This window comes from Charadrius vociferus, unplaced genomic scaffold, assembly GCF_000708025.1.
Source record: "Charadrius vociferus isolate BGI_N301 unplaced genomic scaffold, ASM70802v2 scaffold455, whole genome shotgun sequence".
Lineage (NCBI taxonomy): Eukaryota > Metazoa > Chordata > Aves > Charadriiformes > Charadriidae > Charadrius > Charadrius vociferus.
Genome location: NW_009648550.1, coordinates 6620033 through 6632372, shown reverse-complemented (window position 1 = coordinate 6632372; position 12340 = coordinate 6620033).

The following is a 12340-nucleotide window of genomic DNA, read 5'->3' as shown; positions in this document are numbered from 1 at the left end:
GGGGGGGGGGGCAATTCCACTTTTGACCTCTTGTCTTTTCTAGATAAGAACTGCTTGGTTCTGCAAATTTTGAAAATCTTGTAGTTTGTTATCAATATTGCATGTCTCCAAGGAGATGAATTGTAACCCAAAACCATCCTCAGTGCCGAGCCATTCACTATGTTATTGGGGAATTCCCAACTGCTTGTACTAGATGCAAAGTGGGACTACAGATTCTTGAATCACAAAAAGGGGAAAAGACAGAAGATGTGCACAACTGGAAGAGTAACTAGAAACTCATACCCATAGAATGAGCACTGCTATGTTGCGGAAAACTTTACAGTATTTGAGCTGTATATTGCAGTTTCGTGAGTGTCCAGTAAACACCCAGGCTGCCCTTCGGAAATCTCAAATGGGATTCTATTTTATTTATCAGAGTTTTGAAAAGTTTTGACAAATAGCAGGTCTTGTTAAAGAAGGATTATAGCCATCAGCTGACATCATCTAAATCTTTTTAGTCCTCTGCTTTCAAAGATCTATGGGAACACTCTGCAACAGTAAAAAGGGAGCAGCAGATCAACAGCAACAACATAAAGGGAGTCTAACTTGAACATCTATCCTCAAAAGATAGCTCTACTAAATTATACACGGCCAGCAGGAATCAGCCAACATAAAATGCATTCAAGACTTTCCAAAAGCACACAGGAAATTCCCCCTTTTATAAACTGAATACAAGTTATATCTAAGTAATGTTTTGCAAGTGGTTGGCTTGCTTTTTTAGGAGCATAGTCCATGTATGAGGAATTCCTAAAGGGGGGAGTGTTCAATTTTCTGGTGTTTTAGTGTAAGGGAAGTAGTAGTATCTGAAAATTCAATCAAGGAGTATTCAGATCATACTCACGAGTTCCCATGCCAAGCAAAGAGGTACAAGCAGAGAACAAGCCTTTAGAACAAACTTCTGATAAAAGCAGTCTGAGAACACAAGAAGAAACTAGGATGCATCATTGAGGCAGCATGTTAGACTCGTACAAGATGCAGATGGACAGGGTATTAAATGTAAGAAATAATGGGAAAAAGAAAACAAGACATACATGTGGATGATTCAACCCCTACGAAAATATAAAGAAATCTAAGTAGTTTCAAATCTGATGGAGCTGTGTATAATTCAGACATTCAAATTAAGGACTAAGACATTGTTGTTAAAGCACATAATTGTGAAAGAACCACCCAAATCAACTGATTAAAATAAATTAATCAAGACAACTCCTTCAAGAACACCTTAAGTATCTGCCATGGTAAAGGATCTGCATGTGTTTTGGCAACATAATGCTTCAGTGCAAACAGAGCCCTTCAGTTTATCACCCACAGTCAGGCTAAGGAGTAATTACTTAATCTAAACATCTGAACTGGTCTCAGAGAACTGCTCTATCAGGTACAATGTTGAAAAAGAAGCCTAAATTGCGTGAGAGAATTAAGCTTAATTTAGGTTGTCAATCTATGCTGGTCTGGTCCCAATTCCGTAGGAGGTTTTGTAGCCTATATATTGAAAGGAGCCATGAAGCTGGAGCTCAAACAATTGCAAAAAGCAAGTTTTTCCTGAGGGCAAAGTCTCCGAGTAACAGTGCAATCTCAACATTGTTTTGAAAGGATATATACCATGCCCCTGCCTGTGTCAGAACTGATTCAGAAAAACAGAAAGAGCAGCACAGTATTTGTTCAAGATAATAAAGAGATAATTTGAGATTCCAGCAAGCTGCTTTCACCCTTTTTTGTAAAATATTATTACAAAAACTATGGTATTTTTTAAAATCATAGCTAGCAAGCCATGAAGAAATACTAATCTCTGGAGCAACCTACATTTATGACACTTTGGGTTGGGGAGGGCGAGGTGCCATATTAACTGGATAGCTGAACTTATGCACAATCTATCTAAATGCAATTAATTCTTAATAGTAAATTTTAAGGACATTTCCTAGGGCTTGGACACAGCAAGAGTGCCACAGTATAACACGTTATTGTGTATCACCTGATCTTTGGTAAGTGGGTGCAGATAAAGATTAGAGCTACCTTACCTAGCTCTCACCTTAAGCTATCAACCATAAAAGTTCGGTATAATGAAAGTGATTCATGATGGGAAGAATGGCCTTGTCACTGCTGTACTAAACTGGAATTTAGGATGTCCTCTGTGGTTCTAGAAAGTCAGTGCCGGGATTTAGTTTCTTACCCATGTGGGAAGACAAAGGAACTACTATGCACACTGTACAAAAAGCTCTGCACATCTGAATCATTCATTTTGTAATGATCAAATACTACAGGAATAGGTATCATCATGTTAAGTATTGAGAACTGCTAACCCTAACAATGTCGTTATTTCTTTTGATTTCTGCACTGTAGATCAGAGAAGTACCTAGTTCACTATCAGCCTCTTCAATACTTCCTCCTCATAAACTAAACTGAATTTCAAATTTAGCTTTTTCCTAACTACCACGGGTTCTGAAGAAATTACAACCAGTAATAAAAAGACTTTTTAAAAGAGCCTTTTTCAGACCTTTAACTTGTTAAATGATTTTCACAGGTTTTCACATATATGCTCCACATGCTATATTTTAATACTAATGAGCCAAACTTTAAAGTATAACAAAAGATTACCAAGTGATGTATTGGCAAGCTACTGATGCACTTCTGGACAGCTAAGGAGCTTAGTAATGTGCCACCTGATTTTCTGTGTTTCTGCATATGCTAGTCATGACTAGAAAATTAAGTGCAATAAAAATTAAGTTAAAAGACACCACCCTCAGTATCCTTTGATGTGAACTCTGTAACATGAAATAAATTCATCCATCAGATAGCATGGGAAAAACAATTTACAAAATTCTGGTAAGGTGAAGAAGACATAAACCACCATGTTTGTTCGGTAAGGTAAAGTGCACATTACCTTCATTCATTGAATGTGCACATTCAACTTAGTAAATTTGAAGGGAGCTGCAGTTCTCAAGCATGTGATGCATCCAGTAACATATTTCTTGAGTTTATTGTACAACAGCTGCAGGGCTGGGCCGACTTCCCTCTCACAAAAACAGAACAGGGAAGTGAGGGCAGGTCCCACGCAGGAAATTATTCCACGTTCCCCAACTCTGCAATTATTTCACAAAGCCTCCGATTCCTTTTTATACTAAGAGACAGGGTCTCACCTGCTTTAAAATGTACTTCCTTCCCTCCCTCTCATGAAGATGTTACCTACCGCAGCATGCAGCTACTTAAGTGGGAAGCAGGAGGCTACAGAAAACCAAACTAAACATCTGCAGTCCACGTTTCAATATAAAATATTTGCAGATGTTAAATCTTTATGCCAAGACAATTTAACAGATTAAAGATACATTGATTACAGATGCTCAGACTTTAAGACAAAAACATAAAGCGAAAGTATTTTTTATTTGGAAAAAAAAAACCACAACAACTACAAAGCCAAATTTCTTGATATTGTTAAATTTGCTTAAGTGGTTGAAATGTTACATTTTCCAAGTGCATAAAAGAAGTCCTTTTTAACTCTACATTTTAACTAAATGTCTTTGAAACAAAGTAAAGCCAGGAAAGTTTCAGAACTGCATGAAAGTTTTTTCAGAAATAATGTAAGAAAAGAGTGATTCATTTCTGAAAAAGGCATATTACAAAAGTGACACCCTTTGGACAAAATCCTTCTATTAAGTGGTAGCATATTTAGTCTACATAAAGTAGACAAAAACTCAACAAAATAATTAATGCTTTATCTACAAAGCTACAAATGAGCCTTTCAAGTGAACAAGTGATGCTCTAAACCTTACTGCTGAAAAAGCAGAATCAAATGGATGGAGAATGCACAATATTTCAAAATGGAAACAGATCATCAAAAGCCTCAAGGAATTACCAGCTAGAAAACAAAGGAATACATATTTTTTTAATGTCCAAGGGAAAAAATTGTATTCATCTGGCATCAAACTGAGTATATAATAATGAGAATTTGTGCCTAAATAAAAAGAAAAATGGACACAAAAGGAATAGGAGCAACAACTGATTTATAAAAATATGTAAAATATGAACATAGTTGAACACTGCAGAGTTAGTGAACAATTGTGAAATGTACCACTGATTCCTGGTGGAGGTGTTTGTCAGCAGAAAGGCTTCTCAGACTAAAGGTTAACCTGCGAAGGAAGCTATTTCCCCATTTGTCTGTCCTTGTCCATTCTGCCTCCATCTTACTTCTACTAGAGATTACCATTTCCAGAACTGAATGAGTACCACTGTCCCCTAACTAAACCAGTTTTGATACAACATCTGTTTCAAAATGCATTCTAAAAAATACTGAGTTTGATAGAAATAAATAGGGAGTGACTATTCATACGTCTCTCCTGGCAAACTTAGGAAGTGGTAACCTCTGGTAGGAGAACAGGGCAATGAAAAGCAGGTGGTGGATGACTAGATCTCAACTTTAATGAGATGCAACTGAAAAAGTACACCTGACTGTTCTAACAACAGGCCTTCAGGAGGCACCCAGTAACATATCACCTACCTGTAAGGAAGGCAGGTGTGTACAGCATTAGATCATACACATTAATCAGTATTTCCATGCGCCTAGCACACACACCAAAAATTTGTGGGTTTTTTTATATATAAAAAAAAAAAAAGTCCTTCTGCAAATATTCCTCTTTTTACAGCTCAGTTTCTCCATTTGGGGGGGGTGGGGGGGTTAAGTACCTACCATTTTTGTTCTAAAGATATGTAAAAATGAGTTAATCAACTCAAGTCCCTTCCAATAGGGGAAAAGAAGATCCAAACTAAGTGTGATTGTTTTTAACATGAAAACAAACATTGAATGGACATAAAAAGAAACAAACTCAGTACTTCACACAAGTATAGTTTAATCTATAACTGGTTTTGTCAGTTTCTATAAGTCTTTTTCACACTAAGTGCATTGACAGGTATTATATTCACATGTGGTCAACCAAGTACGGAAAACCCAAGGGAAAACAGTTGTTTTAATACAATGTACAGACACTACGGGTAACACATTGCTCGTTTTCACCTATTATGAAGTGTAATGGAAACAATATGCTCCCAAGATTTCAGAGAAGTCCTATTTTTTGGGGGGGGGGGGGGGAGTGACAAGAAGGACTGATTTATTCTCAAAAAATATTTATCTATTTCACTGAGATCAAAAAAGCTGTTGCCTCAAAGAAAAAAGGACATAATTTTAGTAATGTTAGAAAGGACTATCAGTACCTAGGATTTCAACTGGTATTTAGGAATGCATTTAAAAAAAGTTGAAGCTTTAAGTTTCAAAGCCAATTTTTTCAAATTTCCCATGTATTATGTTACTAATTGGGAATATGTGGGAAATATTTCCCACAATTATGTTTATAAAAGTCAAGTTCCAGTGATAATTAGCAGCAATCTTAACACACGTGGAAAACATTAAAACCACTTAAAATGATAAATAGTGATGATTTTATGTAATAAAATGTACATAAAAAGTTATATTGGATCAATCCAAAGGTCGACAATGACCCTGCGTGCTCTGACAGTGACTAGTACTAGATGTCTACAGGAAAAGGTTAAAAAAGATAAGTAAATAATGATACTTTCCTCAGTAGATGTATTAGACATTTGGCAATGTAAGATTCTGGGGCTTTATATCCCATAGGCTGTATCTGTATTTAGAAGTCAACAGTGCCTGTTTTCTCCCAGAATTTGTTAAACTGATTTATAAAACTGGGTGAATTTTTGCATCCACAATATCCTGTGGCAAGCAGTCCCACAATCTGATCACATGCACATGAGGAATCGTATCTTCTAGTTCATTTCAAATTATCATGTTGGTTTAATTAATACCTTCGGTTGTTAAATTAGAACAGTAATTTCTTATTTATCTCTTCCCGCCATCCATGATTTAATAGACCGCTATTAATCCCCACCTGCCCACCTCCAGCTTTCTCTCTTTCAGGCTGAAGTTAAATTGTTCCTTATACTGAAGAAGTTCCACACCTCTCGCTAATTCTCTTAGTTCCACTAAGAAGACCTATAAGCATATGTAGTGTTTAAAAAGTAGATGTGCCCTCAATTTGTACCATGGCACAGTGATGGTATTACTTACGTTTTCTTCATTCTGCTCCTACTAGTTCTCAACATTGACTTTGCTTTTTAAAATGCTGCTGTGAATTGAGCTGATGCTTTCAGAAAATATTATGAACGTTAAGAAGTCATCCCTGTGTGGTGGTCTTGTGTCCAGGACACATCACTTACAGCCATAAGTTTGAAGCTGTTCTCCCTGACCCCCCCCACATACATCACATTTACCTATTCATCTGTCATTTAATTGTACAGCCACTCAATACTCTTGAGATTTTTTGCAATACTTCATTATAAGCCTTTGTTATTCAGCTCCCTTCTCAGATCATCTACAAATACAAACTGTCCACCCTAGTTCCCCATTTGTCTCCAGTATTGCCACCATACACCTTTGTCCTTTAGCCATGTAATCTATGTAAGGACAGTCTTTTTCAGCTCACTTAAAGAGACCTTGGTAGGGCACCTTGTCAATCAGTTTTGGAGAATCTAAAAGGGTTATAGCAACCAGATTTCCCTGTTTCTTACATTCACCAGTTCCTGTAAAGAAGCCAGAAAGCTGTGATGCATGACTTCTCTTTACAATGGGTGTGTTGACTTTTTCCTGATGTACTCCACACATCTTTAGATCCATTCAATCTGCCTTAATGGAGTTTGTGTTAATTTGCCTGCTACAGATGTTAGACATTGATGTGACAACTTTCTCGTCCTATCATAAAAGGCACTCTCAAATACATGGAACTAGGGCAGTTTAAAAAGAACAAGATCTGCCAAAGTTTATTATTCACACATATGCTAAGATCTGGCTTTCTGTGTACTTATTCTAGTGCAGAGTACCAATTAACTAAAATAGACAACAATATTAAAACCCACTGTTTTCTTTTGCAGCTAAGAACACTATGAAATTGGAAAATTAGTTTTCAAAGTTAACGCATCTGTTTCAAAAATCTTGGCTTTTTAATGACAGTTTAGTAAATAGCAAACTCTGCAAATGCATCCAAGTACCCTCTCCTGTTGTGTGCAAATACAGAGAATCGTGATCAAGCAAGTGCCTTCTCCGTCAGGAGACTAACTCTGCTTCACTCGTTTCCCAGATTCCCCCCATACTGAACAAAACTGCTGAAAAAAGCCCTGACCTTCTGCACATAAGATGATAATCTGGTGTAAAACAGTCCCTTAACATCTTTTTATTTTTATCATTTTCTAGCCAAAGATCATATATTTCTACATTTATCAGATTCTTTTTCTCCTTCAGTAAGCCTATCTCAAAAAATTGCCACAGGTCTCCCAATGCTTCATGCCATTTTTCATGAATTTAAGTTCATCACTGAAGACTTTCTCCAGGCCTGCCAAGGTCACAATTCCTCCTTAGTGCATCTTCTAAACAGGCGAGTGCTATAGTAAAACTGATAAAAGAAAGCAACTCAAAGTACGGTATGCCATCTAATAACGAGCATCTAAGATGTCACCTAGCTGAATTAAATCTTCCATCATTGCAATGTTTATGTCTATCTAGCAATATGTTAAAATTGAAAACTAAAACTGAATTACTTAACTTGTCTGCAGTACACATAATTTTCCATAACTTGAATCTACCTGCTTAGCTCTGTAAAGGGGAAAGAAATACAGTTTAAATGCAAACATCCCTACCTGCTGCATTGCAATTTAATGCCCATAATAAATAAAACCAAGACAATCATCACTGTCAACTGCTTCGTAACACACAAAGGGAAAATTTTCATCAGTTTTGATTTTGCTTCTCTGAAAACTTAAATTCTGAGAATGATACAGCATTTTGCATTAATAAAAAACAGTGCGTTATTCTTTTAAAAAGTCAATTATCAGTTGCCAGAGCTGTAAAAACTAGGCCCAGTTTACACTACATGCCAACAAAAAAACTTGTTTCTTAACTTGCTAGTTCTTTTAATTTATTACCATATCAACGAGATATAACTCAAATTTGTAATCAACAAAAAAATAATTATTGGTGCATCAGCCTAAGAGAAAACTTTTCCCCCTGCTTGCTGAAGTACAGTTCTGGTCTATATCACTCTCAGTTCCCAAGCCTCTTTCCACCTCTTCTTATCTCGGTCTTCATTTTCCCACTGTCAAAGCCTGTTTTTCCAGGAAGGAAAGTTATGGTAAAGATGAGGAATATTGTTCAGCACCTCTTTGCCCTTTGGCACTGCTATCAAACACTGGGATTTTATCTGCCACATTAGCAGAGATCTTACAAAAAACACATTCCTTTTTGTATAATGTACATGGTGGTCACTCAAACAATAACCAGTAACAGATGTCTGAAGTGAGGAGAATGGACTATTTAAATAGAACTTTATAAATTCTGATGATACTTTCCCAGATTTGAAACCTTGACACTTAATTTATAACCATCGGTATGGCCATATACTTCCCTTTGTGTGTTTATCTCTAGCTCCAACCTCGGTAAGTATACTTTGTCCATCATGCTTTAAGTTTCACTACGACCTTGCAGATAATCTTACCCTCAACTTGCATTCATTTAATAGCGTAAAGATAGTGGTAAAAAATGAAAAACCCGTTGCAAAGAATCCAATACCCAAATAAGGAATTCTGACAGGGGCTATGAACTTAAATGCTTACATAAAATTACTGGTCACATTCAGTACTCTGCAATGACCATCTGTGAAATTTTTTCTCTCAAAGGAAACACAGAAGCATGAAAGAAATGTAACCTGCCAGAGTGTTTTCCATTGGAGTTTTAATGCTACAAGATTTGTATTTAGGTCTGCTTTCCAGGGATTTTTAAAAAGCACTCTCACTCAGTACGCACGTGAAATTAAATACTAACTGCTTTAAATACCCTTAGAGTTTAGTATCACAAGAAAGAGTTGGAAGTTTTAGAAGAAAATTCTCCATGAATCTACATATGTAAGCCATCTGACAAGAGCACTTTTACTCACATAGAAACAGTAGAACTAAAGATCAATTTGGCATAACACAGAAGCAGTTTTTAAGACTACAGTCTTTACACTGCTGCATTATGTTCAATTACCTTGTTTTCACAATCCCTTTAACAAACAAACATTCCTGTATGTATTTGTGGTTACAGTTGCTTAAGAAAGAAGTATTTTTTTAAAATGTCGTTAAAAAAAAAAATCCATCTCAGCCACAGAAACAAAGGAAACCAACAATAGTAGCAGCAATGGAATAGATTTTAAAAGACAAGGTAAAATTCTGCCATTTTAACATCTCTGCATGGAAGCAGAAGAGGTTTACAGACACACACTTAGAGACAATTTGTTGTACTTGAGGACAAAACGTATCCTTCAGGATCTTTAAACTTGACAATATGTAAAAACAAGCAGATCCAGTAGAAGTTTCGCATTCCTGATTAAATTTTTAAAACAGTTGAATAAGATGAATAATAAACCCAGAAAACACACAACATTTTAAAGGTTTGTCATCAGCTTCAATAGCATAAGTCTACTTGCATTTTGCTCCATACATTCAGCCACAAATTTCGGGTCATTTTTAGGGAATACACATCCCCCTTCTTCTAAAGGCAGTGTAACAGTAGTATCCTGTGTAAAGGTTTTACCCTCTGCGGGCAGTTGATAAACAGATCTATGAAGCATTCTTCCAATAGACAGATCATATTACAGGTCAGAAAGTTTCTTTTCTTCCTGTTACAATATTCACCTGCACCCATGTTATTGGAAACCCACGAAGTTCAAAAAGACAGGTTAACAAGATGGAATGGGCTCTTTGTATACAGCAATAACATTTCTGATAGAGTTTGAGCAAAGCCTACCAGATGATAGATGCTACTAATATAACGTGGTTTAAAAAAAAAAAAAGCTACAGCAGCCATATAATTGTAAGTCTGAAAATCACAGGAGCGAAACCAAAGGATGAACTCTCACATACTGCAAAAATCACTTACTAAAGGTAGTGGCTGATAAGACTATGCCAACTAAGGACTATCTGGAAAGCTAGACTGCTATGGCTGATTGTTCACTTCCTACATGTCTGTATCTTTTTAAGGAGCCAACATAGGAATTTATACATTAAGTAAAAAACCCTATTTTTTTTTTCCATGGATTTCAAAAGAAAACACACCTGAATTACAGACTGAGAGGGAATTACCTCTTGAAAAGCAACAGCTCATTTTTAAATTAAAAAAGTTGATAATACGCTAATCTCACAACTGTCTTTGTCAAAACGAATGAAGAAACAGAGATGACTGCACATGATGAATTACAGTTCCTGGATGTCAGGAACGCAGAGTACCACAGAGACAGGAACAAGTGAACGCACTGTCCATTTTATCTGAGTCACTTTAGTAAGCGCAATACAAAAGGAAAAAAAGAACTTTGTTTTAACCTGAGAATGTTGCTAAGCTTCATCATACTTACATAGCGCCATGTATTTATATCTTTATATTATTTTTCACTTGAACATAGTAACAAAGTAAGACTCAGAGCTTTTTAAAAAGACAGAAAGACAAATACTTGTATATAGCAAACACAGCAAAATTACATATTATTAATCAACTAATAAGACCTACCATATTGCTAAAAGATACAGTTAAATGAAGAGGAAATATTTCCTTACTTGTCTGACACCAAGAATGAATTTATGTGATCTAAAGTAATTAACATCAAAAAGAACACTAGACCAGGGCATATAAACATTTTAATTCATTAATATTAATGACTGTCACATGATGGAAGTGCTTGACGCTCCAAATCTTGCTGGCTTTAGAGTTTTTCAATACAGCCTTCAACCTTCCTTCATTAGATTACACTGAAATAGTTACACTAAAAATTAATAGATAAAAAGTCATTCTGAACTTAACAGAAGTTATATCTTCTTGAAATTATACAATAGGTCATGAATGGCTAAATAAGCATGACTAGCAAAATCAAAGTTATTAATTGATAGTATTCAGTGAAAAGTCTTTCACAGAGCAAAATTTTATATTTGATGCTTCAGAAAAACAATGAAAAATAACAATCTACAAAAAATCTGCAACTTTATCAACCAAGCATTTTTGAAACATTCAGGCAAATATTCAAGTGTTTAAAAGCATTAAGAGAAATATATAAAAGATCTAGCGTTTTATCGAAATGTGTAGAACTGCAGAGACAAAAACAAAATCACAGTTAGAAAATCTGTTCATACAGATTTTCTGTTTTATAAGGGGTCTCATTTGTTTTTTAAAAGCAGTGTCCTTCTATACTACTCAGCATGTGGAGTTTATCCAAATTTATTTTTTCCTCCATTAACTGATTAAAAGTAGAAATAGCTAGGAGACAAATGTCCAAGAATAGGTCTGAAATTTCTAACAAAGTCTTGAAAAATGGACTCCTGGAATAGCTTACCTATATTCCAGTTCAGTACAACTTTAAAGACTTGCTTCTGTAAGAATACCACACTGAAGTGAACTTTATTTTTTCACATATACTGTTCATCTCTTCTTAAGAAAAATGCACACTGTGAAGCAGTGATATTTACAACCACAACATACTACAGAAAGTTTTCAAGAAAGGACAAGAACATTACACATGCTCCTAAACAACTGCAGCTAAATTTGTTAAGTTAAACACTTTCTGAGTACAACCTTCATAGGGGCTGGTAGAAAACTGATTAAGCAAAATCTCCCATATGGTGACACACTGACTCCCACAGGGAAATTAGCAGGATTGGAAGCACCACATAAGTCTTCACCAATTGAATCAATACAATTAACCTACAACAAACCATCCTCCTTTTTTTTTGGATGAGTACTGGAGAAGTGATAAAACATTTTGCGACTTTGTTTCACTTCAGGGGCCTTCAGTTCTCCTTCCAGGGTGCAAAGGAGAGCACAGACTACAAAGCAGACAATTGTGCCCATCATCCCCCCCAAATGACACTCTTCAGCATCTGGATATTGCTAATCTCTTCCCGATTTCAACCTGCCAAAAGCAGTTCTTCAACCAATTAATCTTGTAATCTTGCCACTCAAGATTTTCCATCAGTCTGAATACCGTTTACTACTCCCAATCCTCATCTCATGACCGAGTCATTACCAATTCCTATTTTACTCCCCCTGCTCCATAGTTTGGGGAGGGGAAAAAAAAGAAAAAGAAAAAAAAAAAAAAGAGGGCTGGCAGGAGACTATTGCCTTATTCCTAACTTTCTCTCCATTCAACCTTTTAGTTCAGCTTTCAGTTTGATGCTACCTGCTCATCCCCACTCCAGTGTTAATGTCCATTGTTAATTTTCTCCTCATTCC